Source organism: Rhinoderma darwinii (genome assembly GCF_050947455.1).
Source record: "Rhinoderma darwinii isolate aRhiDar2 chromosome 2 unlocalized genomic scaffold, aRhiDar2.hap1 SUPER_2_unloc_27, whole genome shotgun sequence".
Taxonomy (NCBI): Eukaryota; Metazoa; Chordata; class Amphibia; order Anura; family Rhinodermatidae; genus Rhinoderma; species Rhinoderma darwinii.
Window position 1 is genome coordinate 100,824 of NW_027461693.1, and position 9,510 is coordinate 110,333.

Genomic DNA, 9,510 nt, shown 5'->3' on the forward strand with positions numbered 1-9,510 from the left:
AGTCCTATTTAATCTATTGTGAAACAAAATCTAAACGACATAATAAAAAGTCAACCGCACCACGGATTCCCAGACAGTCTCCCACACTGGTACTAGCGAGGTCTTAAGCTGTGTAACTTCTGCGATCTGACGAGAGCAGGCACATTCAGCTTAGAATGGCCATTGAAGTTAAATGCTTTAATCCATAGTCCTATTTAATCTATTGTGAAACAAAATCTAAACGACATAATAAAAAGTCAACCGCACCACGGATTCCCAGACAGTCTCCCACACTGGTACTAGCGAGGCGTTAAGCTGTGTAACTTCTGCGATCTAACGAGGGCAGGCACATTCAGCTTAGAATGGCCATTGACATTAAATGCTTTAATCCATAGTCCTTTTTAATCGATTGTGAAACAAAATCTAAACGACATAATAAATAGTCAACCGCACCACGGATTCCCAGACAGTCTCCCACACTGGTACTAGCGAGGCCTTAAGCTGTGTAACTTATGCGATCTGACGAGAGCAGGGACATTCAGCTTAGAATGGCCATTGACATTAAATGCTTTAATCCATAGTCCTTTTTAATCGATTGTGAAACAAAATCTAAACGACATAATAAAAAGTCAACTGCACCACGGATTCCCAGACAGTCTCCCACACTGGTACTAGCGAGGCCTTAAGCTGTGTAACTTCTGCGATCTGACGAGAGCAGGGACATTCAGCTTAGAATGGTCATTGACATTAAATGCTTTAATCCATAGTCCTTTTTAATCGATTGTGAAACAAAATCTAAACGACATAATAAAAAGTCAACCGCACCACGGATTCCCAGACAGTCTCCCACACTGGTACTAGCGAGGCCTTAAGCTGTGTAACTTCTGCGATCTGACGAGAGCAGGCACATTCAGCTTAGAATGGCCATTGACATTAAATGCTGTAATCCATAGTCCTTTTTAATCGATTGTGAAACAAAATCTAAACGACATAATAAAAATTCAACCGCACCACGGATTCCCAGACAGTCTCCCACACTGGTACTAGCGAGGCCTTAAGCTGTGTAACTTCTGCTATCTAACGAGAGCAGGCACATTCAGCTTAGAATGGCCATTGACATTAAATGCTCTAATCCATAGTCCTATTTAATCTATTGTGAAACAAAATCTAAACGACATAATAAAAAGTCAACCGCACCACGGATTCCCAGACAGTCTCCCACACTGGTACTAGCGAGGCCTTAAGCTGTGTAACTTCTGCGATCTGACGAGAGCAGGGACATTCAGCTTAGAATGGCCATTGACATTAAATGCTTTAATCCATAGTCCTTTTTAATCGATTGTGAAACAAAATCTAAACGACATAATAAAAAGTCAACCGCACCACGGATTCCCAGACAGTCTCTCACACTGATACTAGCGAGGCCTTAAGCTGTGTAACTTCTGTGATCTGACGAGAGCAGGCACATTCAGCTTAGAATGGCCATTGACGTTAAATGTTCTAATCCATATTCCTATTTAATCTATTGTGAAACAAAATCTAAACGACATAATAAAAAGTCAACCGCACCACGGATTCCCAGACAGTCTCCCACACTGGTACTAGCAAGGGGTTAAGCTGTGTAACTTCTGCGATCTAACGAGAGCAGGCACATTCAGCTTAGAATGGCCATTGACATTAAATGCTTTAATCCATAGTCCTTTTTAATCGATTGTGAAACAAAATCTAAACGACATAATAAAAAGTCAACCGTACCACAGATTCCCAGACAGTCTCCCACACTGGTACTAGCAAGGCCTTAAGCTGTGTAACTTCTGCGATCTGACGAGAGCAGTCACATTCAGCTTAGAATGGCCATTGACATTAAAAGCCTTAATCCATAGTCCTATTTAATCTATTGTGAAACAAAATCTAACCAACATAATAAAAAGTCAACCGCACCACGGATTCCCAGACAGTCTCCCACACTGGTACTAGCGAGGTCTTAAGCTGTGTAACTTCTGCGATCTGACGAGAGCAGGGACATTCAGCTTAGAATGGCCATTGACATTAAATGCTTTAATACATAGTCTTTTTTAATCGATTGTGAAACAAAATCTAAACGACATAATAAAAATTCCACCGCACCACGGATTCCCAGACAGTCTCCCACACTGGTACTAGCGAGGCCTTAAGCTGTGTAACTTCTGCGTTCGGACGAGAGCAGGCACATTCAGCTTAGAATGGCCATTGACGTTAAATGCTTTAATCCATAGTCCTATTTAATCTATTGTGAAAAAAAATCTAAACGACATAATAAAAAGTCAACCACACCACGGATTCCCAGACAGTCTCCCACACTGGTACTAGCGAGGCGTTAAGCTGTGTAATTTCTGCGATCTAACGAGAGCAGGCACATTCAGCTTAGAATGGCCATTGACGTTAAATGCTTTAATCCATAGTCCTATTTAATCTATTGTGAAAAAAAATCTAAACGACATAATAAAAAGTCAACCGCACCACGGATTCCCAGACAGTCTCCCACACTGGTACTAGCGAGGCCTTAAGCTGTGTAACTTCTGCGATCTGACGAGAGCAGGCACATTCAGCTTAGAATGGCCATTGACATTAAAAGCCTTAATCCATAGTCCTATTTAATCTATTGTGAAACAAAATCTAAACAACATAATAAAAAGACAACCACACCACGGATTCCCAGACAGTCTCCCACACTGGTACTAGCGAGGCCTTAAGCTGTGTAACTTCTGCGATCTGACGAGAGCAGGCACATTCAGCTTAGAATGGCCATTGACATTAAAGGCTTTAATCCATAGTCCTTTTTAATCGATTGTGAAACAAAATCTAAACGACATAATAAAAATTCAACCGCACCACGGATTCCCAGACAGTCTCCCACACTGGTACTAGGGAGGCCTTAAGCTGTGTAACTTCTGCGATTTGACGAGAGCAGGCACATTCAGCTTAGAATGGCCATTGACGTTAAATGCTCTAATCCATAGTCCTATTTAATCTATTGTGAAACAAAATCTAAACTACATAATAAAAAGGCAACCGCACCACGGATTCCCAGACAGTCTCCCACACTGGTACTAGCGGGGCCTTAAGCTGTGTAACTTCTGCGATCTGACGAGAGCAGGGACATTCAGCTTAGAATGGCCATTGACATTAAATCCATAGTCCTTTTTAATCGATTGTGAAACAAAATCTAAACGACATAATAAAAAGTCAACGGCACCACAGATTCCCAGACAGTCTCCCACACTTGTACTAGCGAGGACTTAAGCTGTGTAACTTCTGCGATCTGACGAGAGCAGTCACATTCAGCTTAGAATGGCCATTGACATTAAAAGCCTTAATCCATAGTCCTATTTAATCTATTGTGAAACAAAATCTAAACAACATAATAAAAAGTCAACCGCACCACAGATTCCCAGACAGTCTCCCACACTGGTACTAGCGAGGCCTTAAGCTGTGTAACTTCTGCGATCTGACGAGAGCAGGCACATTCAGCTTAGAATGGCCATTGACGTTAAATGCTTTAATCCATAGTCCTATTTAATCTATTGTGAAAAAAATTCTAAACGACATAATAAAAAGCGAACCGCACCACGGATTCCCAGACAGTCTCCCAGACTGGTACTAGCGAGGCGTTAAGCTGTGTAACTTCTGCGATCTAACGAGAGCAGGCACATTCAGCTTAGAATGGCCATTGACATTAAATGCTTTAATCCATAGTCCTTTTTAATCGATTGTGAAACAAAATCTAAACGACATAATAAAAATTCAACCACACCACGGATTCCCAGACAGTCTCCCACACTGGTACTAGCGAGGCCTTAAGCTGTGTAACTACTGCGATCTGATGAGAGCAGTCACATTCAGCTTAGAATGGCCATTGACATTAAAAGCCTTAATCCATAGTCCTATTTAATCTATTGTGAAACAAAATCTAACCAACATAATAAAAAATCAACCGCACCACGGATTCCCAGACAGTCTCCCACACTGGTACTAGCGAGGCCTTAAGCTGTGTAACTTCTGCGATCTGACGAGAGCAGGCACATTCAGCTTAGATTGGCCATTGACATTAAATGCTTTAATCCATAGTCCTTTTTAATCGATTGTGAAACAAAATCTAAACGACATAATAAAAAGTCTACCGCACCACGGATTCCCAGACAGTCTCCCACACTGGTACTAGCGAGGCCTTAAGCTGTGTAACTTCTGCGATCTGACGAGAGCAGGGACATTCAGCTTAGAATGGCCATTGACATTAAATGCTTTAATCCATAGTCCTTTTTAATCGATTGTGAAACAAAATCTAAACGACATAATAAAAATTCAACCGCACCACGGATTCCCAGACAGTCTCCCACACTGGTACTAGCGAGGCCTTAAGCTGTGTAACTTCTGCGTTCTGACGAGAGCAGGCACATTCAGCTTAGAATGGCCATTGATGTTAAATGCTTTAATCCATAGTCCTTTTTAATCGATTGTGAAACAAAATCTAAACGACATAATAAAAAGTCAACTGCACCACGGATTCCCAGACAGTCTCCCACTCTGGTACTAGCGAGGCCTTAAGCTGTGTAACTCATGCGATCTGACGAGAGCAGGGACATTCAGCTTAGAATGGCCATTGACATTAAATGCTTTAATCCATAGTCCTTTTTAATCGATTGTGAAACAAAATCTAAACGACATAATAAAAAGTCAACCGCACCACGGATTCCCAGACAGTCTCCCACACTGGTACTAGCGAGGCATTAAGCTGTGTATTTTCTGCGATCTAACGAGGGCAGGCACATTCAGCTTAGAATGGCCATTGACATTAAATGCTTTAATCCATAGTCCTTTTTATTCGATTGTGAAACAAAATCTAAACGACATAATAAAAAGTCAACCGCACCACGGATTCCCAGACAGTCTCCCACACTGGTACTAGCGAGGGCTTAAGCTGTGTAACTTCTGCGATCTGACGAGAGCAGGCACATTAAGCTTAGAATGGCCATTGACATTAAAAGCCTTAATCCATAGTCCTATTTAATCTACTGTGAAACACAATCTAAACGACATAATAAAAAGTCAACCGCACCACGGATTCCCAGAAAGTCTCCCACACTGGTACTAGCGAGGCCTTAAGCTGTGTAACTTCTGCGATCTGACGAGTGCAGGCAAATTCAGCTTAGAATGGCCATTGATGTTAAATGCTTTAATCCATAGTCCTATTTAATCTATTGTGAAACAAAATCTAAACGACATAATAAAAAGCCGAACCGCACCACGGATTCCCTGACAGTCTCCCACACTGGTACTAGCGAGGCCTTAAGCTGTGTAACTACTGCGATCTGACAAGAGCAGGCACATGCAGCTTTGAATTGCAATTGACATTAAATGCTTTAATCCATAGTCCTTTTTAATCGATTGTGAAACAAAATCTAAACGACATAATAAAAAGTCAACCGCACCACGGATTCCCAGACAGTCTCTCACACTCGTACTAGCGAGGGCTTAAGCTGTGTAACTTCTGCGATCTGACGAGAGCAGGGACATACATCTTAGAATGGCCATTGACAATAAATGCTTAAATCCATAGTCCATTTTAATCGATTGTGAAACAAAATCTAAACGACATAATAAAAGTTAACCGCACCACGGATTCCCAGACAGTCTCCCACACTGGTACTAGCGAGGCCTTAAGCTGTGTAACTTCTGCGATCTGACGAGAGCAGGCACATTAAGCTTAGAATGGCCTTTGACATTAAATGTTTTAATCCATAGTCCTTTTTAATCGATTGTGAAACAAAATCTAAACAACATAATAAAAAGTCAACCGGACCACGGATTCCCAGAAAGTCTCCCACACTGGTACTAGCGAGGCCTTAAGCTGTGTAACTTCTGCGACCTGACGAGAGCAGGCAAATTCAGCTTAGAATGGCCATTGATGTTAAATGCTTTAATCCATAGTCCTATTTAATCTATTGTGAAACAAAATCTAAACGACATAATAAAAAGCCGAACCGCACCACGGATTCCTTGACAGTCTCCCACACTGGTACTAGCGAGGCCTTAAGCTGTGTAACTACTGCGATCTGACAAGAGCAGGCACATGCAGCTTTGAATTGCAATTGACATTAAATGCTTTAATCCATAGTCCTTTTTAATCGATTGTGAAACAAAATCTAAACGACATAATAAAAAGTAAACCGCACCACGGATTCCCAGACAGTCTCCCACACTGGTACTAGCGAGGCCTTAAGCTGTGTAACTTCTGCGATCTGACGAGAGCAGGGACATTCATCTTAGAATGGCCATTGACAATAAATGCTTACATCCATAGTCCATTTTAATCGATTGTGAAACAAAATCTAAACGACATAATAAAAATTCAACCACACCACGGATTCACAGACAGTCTCCCACACTGGTACTAGCGAGGCCTTAAGCTGTGTAACTTCTGCGTTCTGACGAGAGCAGGCACATTCAGCTTAGAATGGCTATTGACGTTAAATGCTTTAATCCATAGTCCTATTTAATCTATTGTGAAACATAATCTAAACGACATAATAAAAAGTCAACCGCACCACGGATTCCCAGACAGTCTCCCACACTGGTACTAGCGAGGCCTTAAGCTGTGTAACTTCTGCGATCTGACGAGAGCAGGCACATTCAGCTTAGAATGGCCATTGACATTAAATGCTTTAATCCATAGTCCTTTTTAATCTATTGTGAAACAAAATCTAAACGACATAATAAAAAGTCAACCGCACCACGGATTCCCAGACAGTCTCCCACACTGGTACTAGCGAGGCCTTAAGCTGTGTAACTTCTGCGATCTGACGAGAGCAGGCACATTCAGCTTAGAATGGCCATTGACATTAAATGCTTTAATCCATAGTCCTTTTTAATCGATTGTGAAACAAAATCTAAACGACATAATAAAAAGTCAACCGCATTACGGATTCCCAGACAGTCTCCCACACTGGTACTAGCGAGGCCTTAAGCTGTGTAACTTCTGCGATCTGACGAGAGCAGGCACATTCAGCTTAGAATGGCCATTGACGTTAAATGTTTTAATCCATAGTCCTATTTAATCTATTGTGAAACAAAATCTAAACGAAATAATAAAAAGTCAACCGCACCACGGATTCCCAGACAGTCTCCCACACTGGTACTAGCGAGGCGTTAAGCTGTTTAACTTCTGCGATCTGACGAGAGCAGGCACATTCAGCTTAGAATGGCCATTGACATTAAAAGCCTTAATCAATAGTCCTATTTAATCAATTGTGAAACAAAATCTAAACGACATAATAAAAATTCAACCGCACCACGGATTCCCAAACAGTCTCCCACACCGGTACTAGCGAGGCCTTAAGCTGTGTAACTTCTGCATTCTGACGAGAGCAGGCACATTCAGCTTAGAATGGCCATTGACGTTAAATGCTTTAATCCATAGTCCTATTTAATCTATTGTGAAACAAAATCTAAACGACATAATAAGAAGTCAACCGCACCACGGATTCCCAGACAGTCTCCCACACTGGTACTAGCGAGGACTTAAGCTGTGTAACTTCTGCGATCTGACGAGAGCAGGGACATTCAGCTTAGAATGGCCATTGACATAAAAGGCTTTAATCCATAGTCCTTTTTAATCGATTGTGAAACAAAATCTAAACGACATAATAAAAATTCAACCACACCACGGATTCCCAGACAGTCTCCCACACCGGTACTACCGAGGCCTTAAGCTGTGTAACTTCTGCGATCTGACGAGAGCAGGCACATTCAGCTTAGAATGGCCATTGACATTAAATGCTTTAATCCATATTCCTTTTTAATCGATTGTGAAACAAAATCTAAACGACATAATAAAAATTCAACCGCACCACGGATTCCCAGACAGTCTCCCACACTGGAACTAGCGAGGCCGTAAGCTGTGTAACTTCTGCGATCTGACGAGAGCAGGCACATTCAGCTTAGAATGGCCATTGACGTTAAATGTTTTAATCCATAGTCCTTTTTAATCGATTGTGAAACAAAATCTAAACGACATAATAAAAAGTCAACCGCACCACGGATTCCCAGACAGTCTCCCACACTGGTACTAGCGAGGACTTAAGCTGTGTAACTTCTGCGATCTGACGAGAGCAGGCACATTCAGCTTAGAATGGCCATTGACATTAAAAGCTTTAATCCATAGTCCTATTTAATCTATTGTGTAACAAAATCTAAACAACATTATAAAAAGTCAACCGCACCACGGATTCCCAAACAGTCTCCCACACCGGTACTAGCGAGGCCTTAAGCTGTGTAACTTCTGCATTCTGACGAGAGCAGGCACATTCAGCTTAGAATGGCCATTGACGTTAAATGCTTTAATCCATAGTCCTATTTAATCTATTGTGAAACAAAATCTAAACGACATAATAAGAAGTCAACCGCACCACGGATTCCCAGACAGTCTCCCACACTGGTACTAGCGAGGACTTAAGCTGTGTAACTTCTGCGATCTGACGAGAGCAGGGACATTCAGCTTAGAATGGCCATTGACATAAAAGGCTTTAATCCATAGTCCTTTTTAATCGATTGTGAAACAAAATCTAAACGACATAATAAAAATTCAACCACACCACGGATTCCCAGACAGTCTCCCACACCGGTACTACCGAGGCCTTAAGCTGTGTAACTTCCGCGTTCTGACGAGAGCAGGCACATTCAGCTTAGAATGGCTATTGACGTTAAATGCTTTAATCCATAGTCCTATTTAATCTATTGTGAAACATAATCTAAACGACATAATAAAAAGTCAACCGCACCACGGATTCCCAGACAGTCTCCCACACTGGTACTAGCGAGGCCTTAAGCTGTGTAACTTCTGCGATCTGACGAGAGCAGGCACATTCAGCTTAGAATGGCCATTGACATTAAATGCTTTAATCCATAGTCCTTTTTAATCGATTGTGAAACAAAATCTAAACGACATAATAAAAATTCAACCGCACCACGGATTCCCAGACAGTCTCCCACACTGGAACTAGCGAGGCCGTAAGCTGTGTAACTTCTGCGATCTGACGAGAGCAGGCACATTCAGCTTAGAATGGCCATTGACGTTAAATGTTTTAATCCATAGTCCTTTTTAATCGATTGTGAAACAAAATCTAAACGACATAATAAAAAGTCAACCGCACCACGGATTCCCAGACAGTCTCCCACACTGGTACTAGCAAGGACTTAAGCTGTGTAACTTCTGCGATCTGACGAGAGCAGGCACATTCAGCTTAGAATGGCCATTGACATTAAAAGCTTTAATCCATAGTCCTATTTAATCTATTGTGAAACAAAATCTAAACAACATTATAAAAAGTCAACCGCACCACGGATTCCCAGACAGTCTCCCACACTGGTACTAGCGAGGCCTTAAGCTATGTAACTTCTGCGTTCTGACGAGAGCAGGCACATTCAGCTTAGAATGGCCATTGACATTAAATGCTTTAATCCATAGTCCTTTTTAATCGATTGTGAAACAAAATC

At 41.6% G+C, this 9,510-nt stretch overlaps 40 pseudogenes; all 40 read right to left on the reverse strand.

The window, feature by feature from the left end:
- Positions 1–48: 48 nt before the first annotated feature.
- LOC142675751 (5S ribosomal RNA) lies at positions 49–167 on the reverse strand (annotated as a pseudogene).
- A 67-nt stretch (positions 168–234) lies between these two features.
- Positions 235–353, reverse strand: LOC142675374 (5S ribosomal RNA; annotated as a pseudogene).
- A 67-nt stretch (positions 354–420) lies between these two features.
- On the reverse strand, positions 421–539 carry LOC142675848 (5S ribosomal RNA; annotated as a pseudogene).
- A 67-nt stretch (positions 540–606) lies between these two features.
- Positions 607–725, reverse strand: LOC142675774 (5S ribosomal RNA; annotated as a pseudogene).
- A 67-nt stretch (positions 726–792) lies between these two features.
- On the reverse strand, positions 793–911 carry LOC142675395 (5S ribosomal RNA; annotated as a pseudogene).
- A 67-nt stretch (positions 912–978) lies between these two features.
- Positions 979–1,097, reverse strand: LOC142675231 (5S ribosomal RNA; annotated as a pseudogene).
- A 67-nt stretch (positions 1,098–1,164) lies between these two features.
- Positions 1,165–1,283, reverse strand: LOC142675496 (5S ribosomal RNA; annotated as a pseudogene).
- Positions 1,284–1,722: 439 nt separating this feature from the next.
- LOC142675317 (5S ribosomal RNA) lies at positions 1,723–1,841 on the reverse strand (annotated as a pseudogene).
- A 67-nt stretch (positions 1,842–1,908) lies between these two features.
- LOC142675635 (5S ribosomal RNA) lies at positions 1,909–2,027 on the reverse strand (annotated as a pseudogene).
- Positions 2,028–2,094: 67 nt separating this feature from the next.
- On the reverse strand, positions 2,095–2,213 carry LOC142675739 (5S ribosomal RNA; annotated as a pseudogene).
- A 67-nt stretch (positions 2,214–2,280) lies between these two features.
- LOC142675240 (5S ribosomal RNA) lies at positions 2,281–2,399 on the reverse strand (annotated as a pseudogene).
- Positions 2,400–2,466: 67 nt separating this feature from the next.
- Positions 2,467–2,585, reverse strand: LOC142675396 (5S ribosomal RNA; annotated as a pseudogene).
- A 67-nt stretch (positions 2,586–2,652) lies between these two features.
- LOC142675706 (5S ribosomal RNA) lies at positions 2,653–2,771 on the reverse strand (annotated as a pseudogene).
- Positions 2,772–3,024: 253 nt separating this feature from the next.
- Positions 3,025–3,143, reverse strand: LOC142675718 (5S ribosomal RNA; annotated as a pseudogene).
- Positions 3,144–3,202: 59 nt separating this feature from the next.
- LOC142675198 (5S ribosomal RNA) lies at positions 3,203–3,321 on the reverse strand (annotated as a pseudogene).
- A 67-nt stretch (positions 3,322–3,388) lies between these two features.
- On the reverse strand, positions 3,389–3,507 carry LOC142675530 (5S ribosomal RNA; annotated as a pseudogene).
- Positions 3,508–3,760: 253 nt separating this feature from the next.
- Positions 3,761–3,879, reverse strand: LOC142675318 (5S ribosomal RNA; annotated as a pseudogene).
- Positions 3,880–3,946: 67 nt separating this feature from the next.
- On the reverse strand, positions 3,947–4,065 carry LOC142675741 (5S ribosomal RNA; annotated as a pseudogene).
- Positions 4,066–4,132: 67 nt separating this feature from the next.
- On the reverse strand, positions 4,133–4,251 carry LOC142675590 (5S ribosomal RNA; annotated as a pseudogene).
- Positions 4,252–4,318: 67 nt separating this feature from the next.
- On the reverse strand, positions 4,319–4,437 carry LOC142675542 (5S ribosomal RNA; annotated as a pseudogene).
- A 67-nt stretch (positions 4,438–4,504) lies between these two features.
- LOC142675182 (5S ribosomal RNA) lies at positions 4,505–4,623 on the reverse strand (annotated as a pseudogene).
- A 253-nt stretch (positions 4,624–4,876) lies between these two features.
- Positions 4,877–4,995, reverse strand: LOC142675893 (5S ribosomal RNA; annotated as a pseudogene).
- A 67-nt stretch (positions 4,996–5,062) lies between these two features.
- Positions 5,063–5,181, reverse strand: LOC142675158 (5S ribosomal RNA; annotated as a pseudogene).
- A 439-nt stretch (positions 5,182–5,620) lies between these two features.
- LOC142675250 (5S ribosomal RNA) lies at positions 5,621–5,739 on the reverse strand (annotated as a pseudogene).
- A 440-nt stretch (positions 5,740–6,179) lies between these two features.
- On the reverse strand, positions 6,180–6,298 carry LOC142675178 (5S ribosomal RNA; annotated as a pseudogene).
- Positions 6,299–6,365: 67 nt separating this feature from the next.
- LOC142675200 (5S ribosomal RNA) lies at positions 6,366–6,484 on the reverse strand (annotated as a pseudogene).
- A 67-nt stretch (positions 6,485–6,551) lies between these two features.
- LOC142675398 (5S ribosomal RNA) lies at positions 6,552–6,670 on the reverse strand (annotated as a pseudogene).
- Positions 6,671–6,737: 67 nt separating this feature from the next.
- On the reverse strand, positions 6,738–6,856 carry LOC142675399 (5S ribosomal RNA; annotated as a pseudogene).
- A 67-nt stretch (positions 6,857–6,923) lies between these two features.
- On the reverse strand, positions 6,924–7,042 carry LOC142675248 (5S ribosomal RNA; annotated as a pseudogene).
- Positions 7,043–7,109: 67 nt separating this feature from the next.
- LOC142675460 (5S ribosomal RNA) lies at positions 7,110–7,228 on the reverse strand (annotated as a pseudogene).
- A 67-nt stretch (positions 7,229–7,295) lies between these two features.
- LOC142675903 (5S ribosomal RNA) lies at positions 7,296–7,414 on the reverse strand (annotated as a pseudogene).
- A 67-nt stretch (positions 7,415–7,481) lies between these two features.
- On the reverse strand, positions 7,482–7,600 carry LOC142675779 (5S ribosomal RNA; annotated as a pseudogene).
- Positions 7,601–7,667: 67 nt separating this feature from the next.
- Positions 7,668–7,786, reverse strand: LOC142675713 (5S ribosomal RNA; annotated as a pseudogene).
- A 253-nt stretch (positions 7,787–8,039) lies between these two features.
- Positions 8,040–8,158, reverse strand: LOC142675664 (5S ribosomal RNA; annotated as a pseudogene).
- Positions 8,159–8,225: 67 nt separating this feature from the next.
- On the reverse strand, positions 8,226–8,344 carry LOC142675628 (5S ribosomal RNA; annotated as a pseudogene).
- Positions 8,345–8,411: 67 nt separating this feature from the next.
- Positions 8,412–8,530, reverse strand: LOC142675780 (5S ribosomal RNA; annotated as a pseudogene).
- Positions 8,531–8,597: 67 nt separating this feature from the next.
- On the reverse strand, positions 8,598–8,716 carry LOC142675811 (5S ribosomal RNA; annotated as a pseudogene).
- A 67-nt stretch (positions 8,717–8,783) lies between these two features.
- LOC142675401 (5S ribosomal RNA) lies at positions 8,784–8,902 on the reverse strand (annotated as a pseudogene).
- Positions 8,903–9,155: 253 nt separating this feature from the next.
- On the reverse strand, positions 9,156–9,274 carry LOC142675826 (5S ribosomal RNA; annotated as a pseudogene).
- Positions 9,275–9,341: 67 nt separating this feature from the next.
- On the reverse strand, positions 9,342–9,460 carry LOC142675518 (5S ribosomal RNA; annotated as a pseudogene).
- Between the last annotated feature and the right edge of the window lie 50 nt (positions 9,461–9,510).